The sequence below is a fragment of the Phoca vitulina genome, unplaced genomic scaffold (assembly GCF_004348235.1).
Source record: "Phoca vitulina isolate PV1807 unplaced genomic scaffold, GSC_HSeal_1.0 scaffold33, whole genome shotgun sequence".
Lineage (NCBI taxonomy): Eukaryota > Metazoa > Chordata > Mammalia > Carnivora > Phocidae > Phoca > Phoca vitulina.
In genome coordinates, this window is record NW_022589736.1 from 12006713 (window position 1) to 12028270 (window position 21558).

The 21558-nt window shown below is 39.6% G+C and overlaps 1 long non-coding RNA gene across 1 annotated transcript in view; it reads right to left on the reverse strand.

Annotated features, from left to right (window-relative positions):
* Window positions 1-21558, reverse strand: part of LOC116645648 — a 120658-nt gene that overhangs the window by 14584 nt on the left and 84516 nt on the right. The window contains exons 2-4 of the long non-coding RNA XR_004301986.1: window positions 13076-13173; window positions 10025-10141; window positions 9741-9825 (exon numbers count right to left, since the gene is read on the reverse strand). This is a non-coding gene — a long non-coding RNA (uncharacterized LOC116645648). The remainder of the gene's footprint in view (window positions 1-9740; window positions 9826-10024; window positions 10142-13075; window positions 13174-21558) is intronic.

Genomic DNA, 21558 nt, shown 5'->3' on the forward strand with positions numbered 1-21558 from the left:
AGGATCCATAGTAAGATTTCTGATGTGATTTTAAGTGTTACACATTGTGAGGAAGAATTCTATTGTGTACATATGATAGAAATTGCCAAGAGCTTCATCAGTGCCACACTATATATTTTAAAAGGCAAACTGTTTCTGCAACTCAGTCTATTTTTTAATTCCAAGACAGGTGATTTTTTAATGTCAAAGAAACTCTAAGCTGAAATAATTTAGGAACTGGAAGCAATAGGAAATAGATGTGTCATAGAAGTGTAAATGCCATGATTAACATGTTTTCTTCAGCCTTCCTCAGGAAAAAAAATAAACACGTGTAATTAAACGATGCATAAATCTTATTTACTTGGTGTCCTGTCCCGGTGAAATCATATCAAATTTCTCAGCTTGGAAATTTTCTTAAATGTGCTAAATTCTTCACTTTTGCCTTACCAGAATAAATGTCCTACTTCTGTTAGTAATAGTTCACAAAAAAATTATAATGCAGGTTTATAAAATTTCAACATTTTGGCTGTTTTTGATCAGCGAACATCCATTGTGGAACAGGCTGTCTAACATGTTCATGGTTGATTTCTTTTTCAGAAGTCTTAAAGCATAAAAATTATTTTTATGAACAATTTTAAAACTGCAAACACTTCCCTAGCTACAAAACAAGTTTCGTGGCTTGGAAATGCTGAAATCATGGATCTTCATGTTGAAATTCATAGAAGTTTTATAAAACGGCAAAGTTTGAAATGAATTCTTGTTAATCAATTCATTTTATGTGGTTTAGGCCAATGTTACCTTCACAGGATTAAAAAAAAAATCATTAATGATAAAAAATATTTTTAGACTAGTAAGCACTCAACAAGTATTAATTCTCCCTTTAGATTAATCATCTTCTAATCCAATAATTTTCCAAATGTAGTAATTTCATTGCAACATCTCTGATAGGTATCTTGGAAATCAACGGCATTCTATTTCAATCTTCTTGTTTTAGAAATGGAAAAACTATTTAGAAATGGTCCTATTGAAGTGATTAGACCAAGATTACATAGCTAAGAGCTGATAAAGTACCAGAATTTAGGGGGTTTTTTTCATCCAAAATCTGTAGTGTTATTTTCAAATGCTTTTCTTTTGTCTGTTTCTTTAAATAGCATTAAAACAACTGAAAGGAGCCTATTGGAGCTAATGCAACAAAATAGAAACAATGATCTATGTCTCATTTTTATTATAAAATGTATATACTTCCCTTTTCAGCATTTGACAAGAAATGTCTTTGTTCTGAGGCTGCCTGCCATGCAGGTGTACACACATTCACACACATGGGCACGCACCAGACTCTAGCACAGCATTCTGTATTTAAGCTCATCCCACCTTCCTGCCTTTTGCCCCCTGTCCCCTGTCTCTACTCCACAATGCTTCCAGTTTGATCTTTCTAGACTAAAAACCTGACCGTGTTTCTCCTCCAATGAAAATTCTTTCAGTATCTCATAGATGACATATAAAATATTTTTTGACAAAGCCATTAGTCTGCTGTTGAGCCAAACTTTGTTCCAATCTCTTCTTGATTTCTTTTAAAGAAATTTTTATTTTGGAGTAAGTTTAGACTTACATAAAAGTTGCGATGATAGTACAAGCTCTCATAGACCCCCTCACCCAATTTGCCCGAAGGTAAATATCTTATGTTACCATGGTATAGTTAACAGAACGAGGAAGCCAACGTTGAAACATGACTCTTAACCAAACTCCTTATTTTATTCAGATTGTGCTAGTTTTCACCTAATGTCATTTATTAGGTGAAAATAATTCCCAGATTCACCCCCAGGATACTACACTACACTGCATCATCCTGTTTCCCTAGTCATTTCTGGCCTATGACAGTTTCTCAGTCTTTCTAATTTGTCCTGACCTTGATAGTTTTTGAGTGCTAGTCAGGTATTTTGTAGAATGCCCCTTAGTTTGGGTTTAGCTGATGGTTCCCTCATGATTACACTGGGGTGATAGGTTTGGGGGAAAGCATTACAGAGATGAAGTCTCTCTCTCATCACATCATACATCATAGGAGTACGTGATATCAAAATGACTCCATTAACCTTGGTGACTTGGTCAAGGTAGTGTTAGAAAGCTTTCTTCCTGGGAAGTTACTATTTTGTTTTTCCTTTCCATACTCTATTTGGAAGTGAAACTGCCCATACTCAAAAAAGTTGGGAGTTTTTTAAAAACTCTATCTCCTAGAGGGGGAAATATCTACAAATACTATTTATAATTCTTCACATATATTTGTTTCATACCTTGGGTTATAATCTAATACTGTGTCATTTGTCTTACTGTTTGAATTGTTCCATCTTTGGCCATTTGGAGCTCTTTTTGGCAGGTGAAGTTTCTTTGGATTTTCTGGCCTGACAAAACACTCCAGGCTCATCTTGTGTATTTGCTACCCTAGCCCTGCAATCATCCTCTCATCCAAGAAGTTTTAGGTTGTTTTATAGGGAAATGAAGTTTAGTCCTTGTACTCTTTACTCCCAATTTGTAGCATTCTGTCTCAGCACTTGTGCATAGCATTTGTTTGTGCTACACTCAACATCATGTTTCCACAAAGCAATTAACATTTTCATAGCATTTTCAAGTCTAATAGGATATTCTGACAGAATTTCCCACTTTGTAGAAAATTTCTGCTAAGACACTAAAAAGGACCAGGATGCCCTGCATTTTAAATTCAGAGGACCTCCAAGGATTGGTTCTCATTCAGGATCAGGCATTTTCCCACAGTTGTTGCTACAAGTTGTGAGGACAGCTCCATAACCAAACTACCCAACTTCCCAGCCAACAGAAGAAGAACCCTGCAAAGAGGGGGGAAATAATTAGAATTATTAGAGCATACAAAAATGTTTTTCTTTTTCCTCCTAGATATTCCCTTTTCTCTCCCTAAAGCCAAGTTAAGGGAAGTCCAAGAGGATCCTTTATGATGTTCAGGTATATCTAAAAGAAGAAAATGTGGCTGACTTCTCTTCTGGTGCTTCCCCAGCACACTCCCCCTTTTTGCTATCTAAAACCATCCTATCCTGGTTTTACTTAAGTTTTTTTTGGTAATGTACTCATCCCCTGAGAATGAATCATGATGGTTCTGGGCCAGTTGGTCATTTCCTTCCCCTTTGCCAGTGATGAGTCTAGATGTGGTCGTGTGACTTAGTCATGTGACTGTAAGTCCTTGATGGGACTCAGGGGCTTCCTGACAAAAGTGAACACTGCACAAGAAGGTCCTTTGGTCCCCTTCTCTTGCAGACTGTTTCAAAAGGACGCTATTGTGTACGAAAACAATGCCTAATCCTGAGTCTTGGTAATCATCATAAGTACAAAAGTAAAATGTATAAGAAAAATAATGATAAAAGATATCTAGTTGCTTGATGACATTTTGAGTCCATTGGCCTCTGGACATCCTGTTAGGCAAACAGTGAATGTTAGGATCATCATCAGTGGAGTTTTTCTGATTATTATATGTCAATATAGAGACATTGAGAGCTTTTCCCCTGGATGAATGTTTGCCAAGCTGTAGAACCTCCAGACTCCCCTTGGTACTGCTTTCCAAGCAGGGATTCATTGGAAAGAGTTCAAGGAGTCCAGGAGTATGTCCAGTTGTCTCGTTCAGACCCTTTTGTGCCTCTTCAGTGCTTGACATATGTTTCCTGAAGGTGGGGAGTATACTTGTACATACAGTGTCATCCCTTTTCTGATCCACAGACTTCTGAATGAAGGAGATCTACTTTAGCATCCCATGACACAGTGCTTGAAGGAACTGTCATATTTTGGATCTAGGAAGGCTATGAGGATACTCCTCACCCCATTCCAGTACTCTCTGGTTCTCCAAGAGTGAACAAGAGGGCCTCATCTGTTCATATGGCTCCATATGGGGGAGCCCAGAGGTACAGATGAGCATGAGCTATAGGGATGCTCAGATGACTGCTCTGTCAAAGATGGTGAACCCAACCTGGACAACAGACCAGGAATATGAACTGCTGCAGGGCCAAAGGGAGTTAATGCTGTTTCTCTGAGGAGGAGTTCCTCAGCAATGGAGATACACAGTGAGGGTGAACAGTTGGTCCCCCAAATCAGACACATACCACCTATCTGGAGACAGTTCCTACAGCAGAGGCCACCAGCACCAGATGGAATCAGCCAGACTAGCACAGTCAGTTTCATAAGGGGGCCTCTGCCACCCAGCTGTCTGCCGCATACCCTCCTTGTCACACCAAGGTTCTGGGAGCACAGCTCCAGGCTGAGCTCAGGAAAGAGAAGAGCTGTGCTCTAAGCTGATTATCACACTCTAAATGACAGGAATGAGTGGCGATACATCAATAAATGATTACACTTGGCATATTTCTTTTCCCTCAGACTGTTCATTTTTTGGAGTGAGGAACCATATTTTTTGTTTTATGTCTGTAGCCTCTGTTTAAGACCTCTCAACCTGGGATCGGGGGAATGGTGGTGGTGGTTATTCTTCCTCCTTTAGAATGTTCAGAAATGAGTAGTTTTTGTTTTGGGCTTTTTTGCTTTTTGGTTGTCACTATGACTAGGGAATGCTCAAGGCATTTAGTTGGTGGGAACGAGTAATGAATTCTAAATGGCGTGCAAGATAGTGCTCCATGGTGGAGAGATGATTGAATGAATGAATTTATCTATCTCTTGTTTATATAATAAATGCAATCAAATTTTTTTCTAACAATGGAAAACATGGCTTCCAGAACAAATGAAAAGGGATTTTGAAGTCTTTAAAACTCAAACATTAATATAAAAATAAAGCCACATTTTAAAAAATAAAAATAAAGCTATACTTTATATAGAACAAAGAGGTGATCTACTTTACCACCTTCTGTAGTCACATTTTAATGTGAATTTTGTTAATTTGTTTACTAGAAGACAGAACATACTTTTAATCAACTAAAATTACAAATTTTCTTCCTTTAATATATCTCCCTAAGGATCTCCTCATAGTATAGCTCATACATACGCTGTCCTAAAAACAGAATTCCTATCCAACGTGCCACTTTCTTCCACATCCAACCTCTTACTCGGTGTCCCTTCTTTGTGCCCCTTTTCAGTGCTATCTTCAATCATCCAAAATCTAACACTGCTGTAGGGCTGCGATTAAGAGAGTGTGAATCCAAATAGAAGCTCTGCCCTGAGTTTTATTTTTGTCACTCAACATATTCAGCTTATTCCATCTGCATGATTGCTGAGCCTCTGAGAATGCTAATTTCTCAAGCTATTCTTCTAAGTGCAAGGCTCTTCAGGAAGGATGAGGCTACCCAACCCAGTAAAATGATAGGAAATAGAGGGAGTCAGGGAGCTGAGAGTGCTGACATTTCTTTAACAAAGTCACTACTCTCTTCTGTGAAGTGTCAATGTCTTGGTCTCTTTCTTCCTGCCAAAACTGTGCACGTATGGGACTCCAGCCTTCGTTACAAGGGGAGCCATGACCCCCATCGGGCCACCATCTGTCTGCTTGGAGCAGGTGGTCTCATAGGGAAAGCAGCTCACTGTGGTTATAGCTCATTAGAAGATGTGCTGACATTGATTTCAGGTCTTTGCATTCAATTATTTTCTTCAAGTCTGTTTACCTATACATTGAGGGAATCTGTGGTATAATAATAGAAAAAGACATTTTCTGTGCTATAAAGATATTCTAATACATAATGGAAGCCGCTGGTCTGACTTCCGAAGCAGCGCTCAAATAGGGGACACATCTATTTCCAACATTTCTGTAATATGAAATATTCAGTGAGCCACCACCTCCCACCCCAAACAAAGGGGTAAGTATTTGGAAAGTCTTCAAAGTATTTTCAAGGTAAAGATGCCTTTTTTTCTTTTCTTTTCTTTTTCTTTTTTTTTTTTGCCAGAATTTGAAATTCCATTTTCTTACTTAAATCTGATTCAAAACATGACTAGAAATAGTACAAGTACTGGCATACTGGGACATTTTAATTCCTCAAAGTTCCGGCTGGAAATTCAGCAAAAACTGTTTTCTCTTGGCACTTCCCAAGAAATGGCCCAGATTTCAGAACAGGCGATGAAGTAGAAGAAAAATAGGGAGCCCAACTACCTCCAAAACAACAGTAGCAAGAAGAGCTATCAAATGTTTTGGTATCTAAGGTTCAGCTTTTTTTAAGTTGCAGCAGGAGAGCTGTCTCAGTTCCTGAGACTACAGATGGATAAAAACAGATTTGGAGAAAGGTGGAGACTTTCTTATTCCCTAGTTATAAAACCAGCACCAGAGGGAATATTTTACTTTATCCTAAAGCCTTTAATCCCCTGCCCGTGCCTCCCTAATGCCCCTCACCAGCAAATTTGCATCGCATCTTGGAATAGGTGGTATGTAAATAGAGCTCCCTGAACACATTTCCTCCTCCTCCACAAAGCATCACTCCAGAAGAAGCACAGTGGTTTAGTTTACAGCTCAAAAAAGCCCTTGTCCCTGCTCCCCTGGCCACTGGCTGTTTTCCATGTCCCTGACAATTATATATATCTGAATATTCTAAGAATCAAGTTTTAATGCTCTGTCGTCATTGTTCAAAAGTACATTTGTACGTGGTAGATCATGAGCCTGTTTTTTTTTAAATATCAGAATGCCATTCAAAGTACTTACACCCATTTCCTTGCCTACTTTGCATGCTTGAGAAATCTTAAAGCATCGTTTTTCTCTGGAAGTTTACCTTGTCTTGGTCTGTTCTATTTTTAAATTAGATTTGACTCCGACTCTTGTGTATATGAGTGTTTGTGTGCATGTGTGTCTGTGTGTCTGTCCTGCATGTCTCTGTGTCTGCTTCAGGTCTGGGTGTGTATGTGTGTGTGACAGGGAGTGGGGTACTCTGGACTGGGGGTGAGACATCAGAGTATGTAAAACCCACAGAGAGATCATGGATTATCTGGTGGACTGAAATGTCACAGAGCTCCCCAAACAGATATTCTTCTCCAGTCATACACACGAGGAAATGCTCAGCAAGGTCCTACTTCCTAGTCTAGAGAAGGTGTAACATTTCTCAGTGGGGTTAATCGTAATGGATCAGATGACAATATAGCACAGTGATTTTCTTAAGAGAAAATGCTCTGGAAAATTAACACTTTTCGACAATATAAGGAATAACAGCCTCAATCCTTTGCCCTAGAAGGGCATAGGACTCTGCATGTACACGGGCTGCTCTGAATCTCAAGTAATGATTTCTCTGATGTGGTAATATTACAGCTACCATGCGCTCCAAGAACGCAGGGCTAATTGTACGGTGTCAGATGGTAGGTGTGTCAGTGGTAAAATTTTAAGAGGCACATCAGTGAAGCTTTCTAGAGCATAATAGCACTGATTAGCCAGCCCTGTGGCGTGGCAGCAGTGTACTTCGCCGCCGACTGTTAGCTGCTAGTGCTGGGCCCACTTGAGCCTCAGAAAAACACAGTGATGCCCCGGGAGAAAGTAGCTGCCGCTCCAGCATTTTTCATGGGGGATTAGCTATTGGTGTGGGAAAAGATCGGGTTAGGGGCAATTGCAATACTCCCCTGGCAGGCTTTGCGGATGCCTGATTGTTGCATTCTGGTCAGCTCTGACTTGAACAGAGACCCCTTTCATGCTGTCCTCACCAAGGCCGGCAATGCCACACCTGGGTGGGGTCCTAGCCTCCTGTTCCTAGGCAGCGCTATAGAGAAGTCACCCAGAGTTTTGACAGGTGGTGAAAGCAGGGCTGTGGGGGGCTGTAGTTACTGCCTGGGTCATAGGCCACATTTCCTGAATCCCCCAGTGTTATAATGTCCCTGTTTGGCATGGAACCAGTGCATGGCCATAGACAGGTGCCAACTTCTTTCCTTGTGTGGTGTTTGCATGACGTCACCCACCCAGCTATGCCTACTGTTTCCTCTGTAATTTTTTTTTTAAGATTTTATTTATTTATTTGAGAGAGAGGATGAGAGGAGAAAGAGAGCACATGAGAGGGGGGAGGGTCAGAGGGAGAAACAGACCCCCCGCTGAGCAGGGAGCCCGATGCGGGAGATCCCAGGACTCCAGGATCATGACCTGAGCCGAAGGCAGTTGCTCAACCAACTGAGCCACCCAGGCGCCCCTCTTCTGTAATTTTTTTTTTTCCTGCTTCACACCATGCTTTCCATTTCCGGAGTTTTGCGCCTAAACCAGACCCTCATGCCCTGACTCTAGGCCCAGGAAACCAACCACAGCAGGACCCACCACTGCCAGAACAGGGTTCCTTCCACAGCAGGTGTCAGACCTGCCTTGTCTGCATTTCAGGCTGTGTATCAACTGTCTAATTCCCTCTGCCTCTACTGCCTCATCCCTCCCCTCCTTCGCCAGGCAAAGCTTTTAACACTGATAGGCCAGCGTCTTTTCCTCTCTTGTACACATGGTTTGCTCCCTTTCCATTGTATGTCTTTGTTCTTGCTTCTCTAGTCCACTTGTGGAATACTCGCTTCTCTATCGCCTTCTGTGAAAGCTACAACATATACTAACTGTTCAAAATTTGTCTCCCTTAAAATAGTCTTTCCTGGGGGCGCCTGGGTGGCTCAGTCGTTAAGCGTCTGCCTTCGGCTCAGGTCATGATCCCAGAGTCCTGGGATCGAGCCCCACATCGGGCTCCCTGCTCGGTGGGAAGCCTGCTTCTCCCTCTCCCACTCCCCCTGCTTGTGTTCCCTCTCTCGCTGTGTCTCTCTCTGTCAAATAAATAAAATATTAAAAAAAAAAAGTCTTTCCTGAAAAGTCATTTTTATTGGATTACAGGCTGCATCCACTGTGGACCCTCACTGGTTAAGAATCAAGACCCTGACCCCTTTAAACCCAAGTTAAGATCCTGGTTCTCCTATTTGGTGTATGTCTCAGATTTCTGACTCATAAAACATAGAGGATGTCACAGTAATGTAGAGAGGATTTAATGGGATAATGTCCATAAAATGCTAGACACATGGTAAATATTCAAGAAATAGTACTAATCACTGTTACTGTTTTTGCTGTTGAGCTAGTATTCTTATCCAGGTTTTTATAGCACTTCTGTACATGGGTTGAACTTATTACCATTCATTAATAAAATATCACATATGTAGATTCATTTGAGCCTTCAATAGCCCAAAGACAGGGACCATAACCCTGCATTCTTTGACTTTTCCCTCAAAACACATAGCTTTAGACTTGTGCCTGGGGTCAGCATTCAGTCAATACTGAGGAGTGACTGCCTGCTATTAAGAATTTGCAAATGGAAAAACATACTCTGGGTTTTTTTTTGTTGTTTACATAAGAAATATATTATTTCATTACATCATTTTCATCTTGTCTCTTTTCTCCGAACCTACAAAAAGTATGGGAAAGAGCTGATTTGTGTACATCTTTTAAAATTCAAATGTTCAATAAGTGATAAGCCAGACTTCTTGTTCCTTCAATCCTTCAATATTTTTTTCTCCACATCACTAAAATTAGGATTTTAAATTTATATAAGCAAATTAAAAAAAACTTAATCCCAACCATGGATTATAAATCAGCCCTTGTATTTTTATTGTTGTTGTTGTTGCTTATATTTCATAGTGTTTTTAAGTGACAATATCATAATATTCCCTATGATGTGAGATTTACTAGAGCTGTACGTGTTTCCTCCTAATCTTGAATGTGTACTCTGAATCCTCCCTACCCCCAAAGGTTGCCACTTTACCATTGTGCTTATGGAATCTCCTATTTTAAGAACATAAAGAACATGAATAATAATAGACAATATGCATCAAGCACTTACTCTGGCTAAGCTCTTCACATGCTTTGTGTTACTGCAGACCCTCCAACATGGGATTAGACAGGCACGAGATTTATTGAGAAAACAGCTGTGAAGGATAAAGGGAAGGGAGCCAAAGAAAACAGGAAGAACCTTTAGTCAGTGATACAGGAGACTGGGGAGCAGTGTCTCAATCTCTAAGGCAGTCCAAAGAAAGATTCAGCCAGGAACTTTGAGAGGAGCTCTTATGCCAAATTTCCCCATTAAAGGTCTTCCTCATCTCGTAGGAATTGGGTTTGCCTTCGTACCTTTGTTGAACACAGGGGTGAATCCAGGAAGTCAGCACCTGGGGCCATCAGTCAATCTGCTCCCTGCAGTGGGAGAGCTGAGCCGTGCACTTGCATGGTGATTACATGCACAAACTCCTTTAATCTCACAGCAGATTAAAAAAAAAAACAAAACAAAAACAAACACAGAGAGGTTACACAGCTTACCCAAAGTCATACAGCTAATGAGTGACATAGCTTGGATGGTAACACAAGTAGTCTGATTTCAGAGCCCCTAACAGGTGGGTAGCTAGCTAGCTAGAGTGTTCACAAAACAAAGTAGCTGTGGTAGATCTGATATTCAGTGTTATCTAATTCAAACTGTAACCAACTCTATTCCTTTTAGAAATGTCATAAATCATTATTAATCTCCCAAATTAGTCATAAGAAGTTATGATAAGTACTTTTGGAGAGTACCTTGTATACTTCAATATAGATAGCTTATTTAGACCAAATGTTGAGATATTTAGGAAGGAAATAAAACTTCAATCTCTTTTTTCTTTTGTCTTTAAAATCAGCCATTTGCCTGGATGATAGATGGTAGTATTTCATCCTTTAAATAAATGAATAACAGGAATTTCCTGAAATGATGCTATATTTTTATCAACCAATTTCCTTTTGAAAATTATTCTTTCTGTGGCTTGCTCTTTTACAAGGACCAAGTATTTCCTTTCAGAAGGATGTCACTATTTTGCTTATTTGTTTGTTTCCTATCTTCAGTTCTACTTTACATACTTCTGTTGACCACTTGTATTAGTTAGGATAGGCTAGGGTTAAGTAACAAAAAATCCCAGACATAGAAGTAGTCATGTTGACATAAATGTGATTATACATGGATCCAAGCTCCTTCCATCTTGTGGCTACTCCCATGAGAGAAATTCATGGTGGTCCACCATCAGTGGTTTTTTATGGATCAGAGCTAGAAGTGGCACATACCATTCTTGCTTACATTTGAGGGTCCTAATTCATGTGAACACATCTAACTACATGGCAGACTTGTGAGATATAGTCTAGGGCCAACAAGTTTTGGTTAGCTAGTTAGCATTCTCTGCCAAGTCTTATTGATGTTCCTGTAATCTCTTTAGTACTCCAAGTTATCTCAGTGAGGACCACCCCCTCCATCTTTATCTTTTCAGTTTGGAACCGGTTCCAATAGCTTTTCTTTCTAAGATTTATTTATTTATTTATTTTAGAGAAAGAGAGAGAAAGAGAACATGAGGAGGGGTAGAGGGGAAGGGAGAGAATCTCAAGCCTTCTCCACACTGAGCATGGAGCCTGATGCAGGGCTTGATCTCACAACCCATGAGATCATGACCTGAGCTGAAACCAAGAGTCGGACACTTAACTGACTGAGCCAGCTAAGTGCCCTTCCGATAGCCTTTCTATACGTATATGAAGTCTCATGTAAACATCTGGGTTATAAGGTGTGACACAAGCAATCACAATAGCCCAACCCATTATGGCAAACTATTGCAGTCGTTTTATCAACTTACTCCAGAAAATCTGGCTTAAGAAATAGTACTCATTCCAAAAATGTTCAAAATAGGCCCTTAGGGGCAAAAGCCTTAGCTGTCACTTTTATTGACCATTTCTATTTTTGAGGTAGGGAACCAATATGACTGTGGCCCCTTCAGGATAAAGACTATCTCTATCAGCACTGGAATGATGTAGTTACTGGGTGTGATTCAGTAGAATGAACACTAGATTGAAAATTAGGAAAGAGTAGAGCTGGTTTCAGACTTGCCTCTTATTAGTCATGGAAACATAAAAATGTAATTGATCTCTCTGAGCTCATGTTCGCCCATCGGTACATGGGAATCTTGCCCCTCTGGTTTCACAGTTATGGTGGGTTAGGTACATGAATGTGCTTTTGAAAACCATGGCTTGGGTGCCAAGGGGTGGCAATGTTTGTTATATTCACATCAGAAGATAACAGATCAACCTTTGTTGAACTCCTAGTTTGTTCACATCCTGTACAAGGAACTATAGAGTGATAAACATGAATTAGGAACCATAAGTTAAGTGTTCAAGATAAAAGAAACAGGCACAAAAATATGATAAAAGATAAAAGATAGAGGCTCAAAGAAAATATGAAAGCAATTGCAAACTAAAACTGCTTGGCAGAGCTGAGAGGATGCTAGAGATAATCTTTTGATCAGTGTGGTATGGAATGAATTAGGAGAGCCTTGCTGATCACCTCTGCTGGAGTTTGTGGTCCATGCCTTGAAGTAACCAACACTGCTGGAGCTGCCAATCCCACATCGGATTCCTTGTGTGTATCCCTTGAGATTCACAAACTCCGAATTTAATTCTTTCAAGTGTACTACTAAAAGTTCTAGTATTTGAAAGTGTGCTGCCAACACAGAAAAGCTGAAAATAACCACAAATACTGGAATAAAATAATATTGGCTAACATTTAGTAATAATACCTTATTGGTTAGAGCTATGGTAGCTGCTGGACCAAATAAACTAAAAATCGTCAATGAATTAAGACAATAGAGATTTAATTGCTACTTATGTAAAGTCAGTTGGTAGCAGGATGGAATGGGGACTCTGTTCCATGAGGTTATTCAGGCACCCAAGCTGTTGAAGGCTCTACCATTTTTCAGTACATAGTTTCCAGGGCTACTCTGGTTATTGACATCTAATCAACTGACATGGAGAGAGAGAGAGAATCTGTATGGGTAATTTCTTATGAGTTAGACCTGAAAGTAATGTGTGTCACTTTCTGCCCATCCCACTGGTTATAACTCAGTTAAATAGACTCATGAAACTGCAAAGGATGCTTTGAAATATAACATATTCGAGCACCCTCCCCCCAAAATACACAGTTTCAAAGATGAAACATTTAAGGTTTTTTCATATAGGAACTTACATTTGTATAGTTCTTGTACCATTATAGATCTCTTTCATCCACTTTGACTCATTGGATTACAAATGAGTCAAAATCCTGTGAATTATTTTAGTCAACATCCTTATTTTTGGAAACAGAATCAGAGGTTCATGGCTATATGAATTGCTGTGGTCACATACCTGAAAATTTGAGGGTCCAGTACTTAAAGTACTTCAAGTCTTCTAACTACAAAGCCCACTTTCTTTATATCGCTGATTGCACTCCCCCTTGTCACATGCTTTCGTGGGAAAGAAAGAAAAACACAGGAATTAATGGATCCTGTCTTAAAATTCCTTATAAGAAAGTACATAAAGCTACTTAGGAATAACCGTAAAAGCAGTATATGGAGTAATAGAACCTAATATATTAAGGCCAAAAGCAATGAGATTTGGTAAGATAATTCATTGAGGCTACCACTCATATAGTATCTACTCATTCTGAAACCTGAGATTTATCTCTAGGTTTTCAGTAAGGTTTCTTGGAAATAGAGAATGTTCCAGACATAGCTCTGGAAAAGCTATTTCTTGTCCTGGTCCTGAAAATGGGTTCTACCAAAAACTGTTTCCATTCCTGGGATCTGATGTATCCTCAAGCATGATTCGTGGAGCATGCTAAAAGGAGAACAGTTCTGTATGAAAACACCAACAAGAACAAAACAAAAAACCCATAAAAATAAAAAAAACTATGAGAAAAAAATAGGTTTAATAGTTTTCGATTCAGCCAACATATATTATCTAATATAAACTAGACACTGCAGATGATTTCACACATATTATTTTGTTTGTTCAAATGAAATTATGTAGAAGCAAAATAGGATTTGTATTGTCTAGAGATATAAATTATTTATGTTATCCTTGGATCTCTTTAGTATGAGTAAATGGTATTTGGCTTGAGTATTTTTTGCTGGGTTATTGCAAACTTTCTAAAAGTTGGCTTAATTTTTTAATAAAATGGCAGATTAGGCAGCAGGAGGAGATACCAAAAGTGCATGTGGTTTTTTACCCTCTACCTTTAGAAAATGAGTACTGTTTCCATACTCGTTGGCTCTGTAACCATGAGCAATTCATTTTTCTGAGCCTCAGGATCTTCATATAGTAAATGATCATCTTAATCAACTTTTCCTGTCTCTGGTGCTGATTTAGCTATAAGCATCAAATGTTCATTGTGTTTCCTAAGCTATAAAGCATTATGTTGATGTCAGGTGGTATCTGATGGCCATTGGACAGATGAGACAGCCGAGGTCCTGAGTGGCATCAGGACTTGCTAGGTGTCACAGAGTCAGGGGGAAGATAATGCAAACCTAGACTCACTACCTCTAGGATGACCTTCTTCATTTTTTACTTGAAATTTAATTGCTTTATATTCAAAGGACTTGAATAGAATGTTTATAGTTTCTTTTGATCTTTCCTAAGATTAAAGTGGATAAAATATAAAACCACAAACATTTTGTTTAGTGGATAGAAGAAGCAGGGGCAATGGCCTCCCCCATTACACTGAGTGGCTGGCTCCATGAACCAATGTTTATGCATTTAAATCACAAAAAGCTCAAGAGGCCCCAACTTAGCTGTATTTTGTAAGCATTTGAACAGGAGACACATACACAAACACAAATGTGCACACGCGTGAGCGCCCGTGCACCCACGCATGCTACTTCGGAAATTGGAGCCCTCTTCCCATGGCCTGGGTAAAATGGCCCAAATTTGTATGGGGGTGAGTTTTAGGGACTCAAAGGATATGATTTTTGTCCTGTGATAAAATAAACATTAGCTCCTCCTTATATTTTCACTGCAATTAGTGTCTGAAATCCGTGTCTGAGGGTCAACTTTGGGAATTCATTTCATATTCTGGTAAGAATTAGGCAATAACAATTTGGAACATAGAATGTTGGCTGAACAAATAGACCCTCGAAGCAGGCTTTTTAAATAAATGGTGTGTTGGGGGCGAATAGCATTGCTAAGTGTGCCCAGAGTCATTGTGGCATTAGGGGCATTTTGATCAATTGAAATAACAAAGTAATTAACACCTGCTGTGTGTTACAGCAGGGAATAAGGTAAATTGCCATTCTCCTGGAAGCTTCTGCCTTCTACAAACGTTGTGTTGAAGTAGAGGCACCAGGAATATCGATGTGCTTGTATGCAGATCTCTTACAGAAAGAAGAGGCCTGCAGAATATGTTTGTAAATTTAAATACACACATATGTCTCTTCTTCCAAGAAGATTTTGGTCTCCAAGGATAAGTTTAAAGGCTAGGCCAAATAATACTTAACTCTACCGAACAGCAATTTCTCTCTTAGATGTAGCATTTCCATCAGTTTCAAAAGACAGAGGCTCCTAATATGTCAGTAAGCTGTTCCTTAAAAACCTGATGTTATGAGCTCAGTTGTATCCCCAAAAATGTATATGTTAAAGTCCTAACCCTCAGTATCTCAGAATGTGACTATATTTGGAGATAAGATCTTTAAAGAGATAATTACATTAAAATGAGGCTATTAGACTGGGCACTAATCCAGTATGACTGGAGTCCTTATAAGAAGAGAAGATTAAGGGGCACCTGGGTGGCTCCATCAGTTGAGTGTCTAATTCTTGGTTTCAGCTCAGGTCGTGATTTCATGGGTTCCCTGCTTTGGGCTCTGTGCTCAGTGGGGAGTGTGCTTGAAGAGGTCTCTCCCTCTGCCCCTCCCCCAACTCGTGTGTGTGTGTGTGTGTGTGTGTGTGTGTGTGTGTGTGAGCGCGTGCATTTGCTCTCTCAAATAAATAAATAAATCTTTAAAAAAAAGAAGATTAAGACACAGACACAAAGGGAAGACTATGTGAAGACACAGAAAGAAGATAGACTAAGAAGAGGGGCCTTAGGAAAAACCAACCCTTCTAATACCTTGATCTTGGACTTCTAGCCTCCAGAATTGTGAGAAAATGTTTCTGTTGATTAAGCCATCCAGTCTGTGGTACTTTGTTGTGGCAGCCCTAGCAAACTAATACATCTGAATTCACAAGAAGAACACTAAGTTAGGTTCCTGGACCCAATTCCAGTGTGTGTGTGTGTGTGTGTGTGTGCGCGTGTGTGTGTGTGTATGTGTGTGTAGGTTTCCACTCAGCAGCAAGCAGCGTGTCTGAGAATTCAGCTCAATTCTGACACTACCTGCCCAAAGACAGAATCATATTCCACAGGTAAAGGGCTCAGTCCCAGAAGGCCACTCTCCACTACAGAGGCCAGTCATAAGCTCAGGTTGTTACTTGTGCTTCTGACTGACCAGCTATAAAATGGAGATTCCCTTGACCCCTTCCCTGGGTTCAATTAATTTGCTAGAGGGACCATAGATGGCCAGTTTATTACAAAGGATATTAAAGAACACAAATCAACAGATACATGGAGGTACCTAGGGTAAGATCCTGAACAAAGGGGTTTCCGTCCTTGTGGAGCTTGGGTCCTAGCATGGTGGTTTGTGAAGGTGTCTGGTTCCCCAATGTGGAAACTCTCTGAAACCCCTCCTTTTGGGTTTTTATGGAGACTTTCTTTTGCAGGTGTGACTGATTAAATAATTTGCCATTGGTGAGTGATTGAACCTCCAGCCCCTCTCCCATCCCCTGAATCAGAGGGTGGGACTAGAAGTTCCAACCCTCCATTCCTCGTTGGTTCCCCTGGCAACCAACCCTCATTCTTAGGAGCTTTGCAAAAATTACCTTCATTAACATAAATCCAGTTGTGGTAGAAAGAGCTTGTTCAGAATAACAAGACACCCATGTTACCTTGATAGTTCTGAAGCGATTTCAGGAATTGAGGACAAGAAACCAAATATTCTGGGGCGCCTGGGTGGCTCAGTTGGTTAAGCGACTGCCTTCGGCTCAGGTCATGATCCTGGAGTCCCAGGATCGAGTCCCACATCGGGCTCCCTGCTCGGCAGGGAGTCTGCTTCTCCCTCTGACCCTCCTCCCTCTCATGCTCTCTGTCTCTCATTCTCTCTCTCTCAAATAAATAAATAAAATCTTTAAAAAAAAAATAAAATAAAATAAAATTAAAAAAAAGAAACCAAATATTCTAACAAAAGATTGTCTCATTGCTCCTATTGCTCAGGAAATTCCAAGGGTTTGGGGAGCTGTAAGCCAGGAACTGTGGATAAAGACATATACATATATATATATATATATATATATAAAACATTTCTTACAAGTTCTAATACCATAGACACCATATCTGAAGCCACCATTTTATTTTTGATTGAAATTATTGTCATTATTTGAAAGACACATCTGAGTTAGGCATGTGGGTTGGTGCTTGGGATGCATTAGTGAAAAGACAGTGTGCTGTTTCTAAGACATAAACAGGTTACTGGAACCTGGCATCTCCCTTATGAAAAGGGGCAAAACAAATTAAATAGCTATATTTTAAGATTCTATTATTCCAAAAATCATCATTGAAGTTGTAGGGGTAAGAAGAGAAATGAAAAAAAAAAAAGTGACATTATCAATTTAGTAAATAAGCAAAAGATTGGATTTAGCATTGGGGTAAGAAAAGCAAAAACAAACAAACAAACAAAAAAACCAAACAAACTACCTTTTAAATCAGAAAAGCTGAAAGTTTTGCCCAGAGTCTAGTATTACATAATTCTTACGTCTTAGATAATTTTTTTCATCTTTTGGGCTTTAATTTCCTCTCAGACCCCTTCAAACTGTGATACTTTCCAACTCCTGACTTTACATTTTTCACAAATGAATATTATATTTTAAATATTAGGTTTAGGGGGTGCCTGGGTGGCTCAGTCAGTTAAGTGTCTGCCTTTGGCTCAGGTCATGATCTCAGGGTCCTGGGATCGAGTCCCAGATCAGGCTCCCTGCTTGGAGAGGAGTCTGCTTCTCCCTCTCCTCTGCTCCTCCCCACCACTCATGCTCTTTCTTGTACTCTCTATCTCTCAAATAAATAAATAAAATCTTAAAAAAATAAGAAGTAAATAAATAAATATTAGGTATAGGTTTATACAGTATTATACTAGTGCATACTTGCTAATCTACTTGGGAAAGTGTATTTTCTTGCTTCTTATGAAAATACATACTCATTGATGACACTTAAAAAGGAGAAGTAAAAAATAAAAATAATAAAAAATTTAAAAATAAAATAAGAATTTTAAAAATTTTTTAAAAGGAAAGAAAGAAAAGTCACCTATTCTGTCACTTTCCAGAAAAAAAATGACAGTATTCATTCCAGGCTCTTTTTTATATTTAAGTGTAGGTACACATTCCTGATTTATTTTCCCATATTGGTAGCACAGTTGTTCTAGAACATGATTTATAACCTGATTTTTACTTATTATTACCCATATTTTCATTTTTTAATTTTTTTTAAAGATTTTATTTATTTAGTAGAGAGAGAGAGCACAAGCAGGGGAGACGGAGAAGTAGGCTCCCTGCTCTGCTGAGGCTCGATGTGGGGCTCGATCCCAGGGGTCATGACCTGAGCCAAAGGCAGATACTTAACTGACTGAGTGACCCAGGCACCCCATATATTACCCATATTTTCAATGTGGTGAATAGTCATTAGTACTACTAACCAAATATTTCTAGTTCTCCTAATTTCAGGTACATGGTAGAGTTCCTGGAGCCCTAAGGTTTGGGTGGGGCCATAAGTTTAGTTTGACCAATGAAGTTTTAGTGGAAATAACTTGTGTTACTTCTGGGAAAGAACACTTAATTTCCAGAGGATAACCCGCCAAAGCTCTTTTCCTTTCTGCCATGGTGCTGGCAAGGATCAAGATAGTGCCTGTTCTGTTCACCTCTCTATTAGGTTTTCATTGCTACTGCAACAAATCACCACAAACTTGGTGGCTTTAAACAACACAAATTTATTCTCTTACAGTTCTCTAGGCCAGAAGTTGAAAATGAGTATTACAAGACTAAAATCAAGATGTCAGCAGGGGACTGTGCTCCTTCTGGAGACCCTAAGGAAGAACTCATTTCCTTGCCTTTTCCATCATCTATGGCTGCATTTCTTGACTTCCTCCTTCTCACTTTGACTCTGCTTCCCTCTGCTTCTGTCATATGGCCTTCTTTTCTCCTGCCAGGAATCAAATCTCCCTTTCCTCCCTCCTATAAGGATATTTGTGATTATATATAGGGCCCACCTGAATAATCCAAGGATAATCTCCCCATCTCAAGATCCTTAATGTAACCACATCTAGGGAAGACCCCTTTCCAATTAAGGTAACATTCACAGATTCCACAGATCTGGATCTGGATACGACTGAGGCTCATTATTCACCCTACCTCAGGTTTATCCCACAGTAAGGAAAAGTGGAGCAAAACTCCCATTAAGCCCACCAAGGACATGTGATGTAAACTATGTACAAACCTATATTTCTATAATCCACTAGGATATGAGAATTTTTTTTAAAGATTTATTTATTTATTTATTTGAAAGAGAAAGAGAGAGCACGAATGGGAGGGGCAGAGGGAAAGGGAGAGAGAATCCCAGGCAGACTCCATGCTGAAGCATGGAGCATGACATGGGGCTCGATCTCATGCCCCTGAGATCACTACCCAAGCTGAAACCTGGTGACTGCACCACCCAGGAACCCTGAGAATTTGTTGTTTTTATCACAAGATAACCTAGAACATACTGATAATGGTATTAATTTAATATTTGTTGACATTATTACTTTCAGTGGTTGAATCTTTTTAGAATCTTGCCATATATCATAGCTAATGTAATAAATAACATAATGGAAGTTAAGTTGCATCTAATGTTTCAGTGAATATCCTAACTGATACATTCTTGTGCACATCTCTGCTTACCCTCTTAGAGAAAAGCTCTAGATAATGGACTCCTGGATCAAGGGATATATACACTCCTAAGGATGGTCCACCTATGGTTAAAGGGCTTCTAGAAATGTATGCCCAGACTCCTCAACAGTAGCATTTCAGGAGAACAATTAATTAATTAGCTAATTAATTAATTAATTTTTGCCCTTTCTTAGGGAAGCCTTTTGTTAACTAGTCTGATAAGATAAACTTGGGTAATTGAACTGATCAAGACTCTGTGGAACTTCCCAGTTCTCTTGTGGATTAGCCTAATAGGGCAGAGGGTGTATTTCATGATTCTGCTTTAAAAAGATCTATACTGACATGTTTTCTGTATATAGAAATGTGAAGAGCATTGGGATGAAAGAGGGGGTGATTACAAAAAAGAAATTAGTGAATATATAACCTCACTCAGATAGAGTCTGACTGAAAGGAAAACAAAACTAGTATCTACTGACACTTTTTATGGGAAGGTCCTGTGTTGCAAACTATCCCCTTTATTTTCAGTGACTTCTCTTCTTTCCCCAACCTTTTGTAACTCTTGAATGGCATCCACTTTTGTTTGCAGAATTGGTTCTCTGATGGGAGGGAGAGAATGTGTTTGGGCCAATGGAATGGTGACTTTCCCACCACCCCATCAATCATGGGGGTGAAACTGACAAAGCACAGCAACTCAGCCTCCATCCCAGCAGGAACTAAGTATATCATCTGCCCAAGCACCTGATCTCCACTTGCCAGGGCTGAGAAAATCCAGGAGCCCTAGGAAGGCAGATGTCAAAAGGACATGCTGCCAGGTGGAGATGACAATAATTTTTCCATAAATTGGCTATTTCTGCTTCTATCCGCCTCCCCCATCCCTGTCATACTTTCCAGTACTATTTAGAACAGTCATTTCAGCCTTAGTCTGTTGGATCACCTGCCCCCTTTGTCAGACCTGGTGAGCCATTTGGCGGGGATGGCATTGGCCATCTGTGCTGTTAGAATGAGGCTCTTTTTCATTGCTTACCTGTCTCTTCCATTCCAGAGATTCTTGGCTTAGGGGAGTCAGGTGCTTCACTTTTCTGGGCTTCTTGCCATTAACTGGGTAGGTTTCAAATCTTAGATTGGCCTTTCAGGTAGGAAAATCTACAGGAGATTACATTTTCTTGGCAATTTCCTTTCCATTCCCAGAGTGCTGAAATTTACTTGGCTGTCCCCATTGGCTCATTCTATTGAACCATCCACTTTAAAGGATTAACTCTTATCTTAAAAGTCTGATCAGCCAAGGTAAATGAGATTCCATATAATCTGAACAATAAAGTGATGAATGGGCTGCTTTCCATTTCTTGGGGGGGAATATATACATACACACACACACACACACACACACACACACATGCTCAGGAGTGGAATTAAGATTATTGCACAGGATTTTCCAGGTTTTAAAATACTGTTAACAGATAGTTAGGCCTGTAGGAATAGCCTCAATTAAGTATGTACCACTCACACTGTTTTAGGTTTTCTTGGATTGCACATGCTTTCATTTCAAGTAAAAGGCAAACCTGGAAAACCAAAATCCTTCACTTTTGGACCAAATATAGGGGAGCCTGTTTTATAAAAATGTACCACCTGGGGGGAAATGATCCTCATATAACCCAGAAATCACATGAGTTCAGCAGTTTTCTGCCATGGCTTAATTTTCTTTTGGAAAATATAGGCAAAAATCAGTAAAACCCATGATTAAGTTGGAATATTTTAAAATCTATTTGGTGAAGTAGGAGCACAACATGAAAGTAACCTTTATAGGGCAATGCACAATAACCCAGTTTGGAAAACTGGTTCAGGACTTGTCTCTA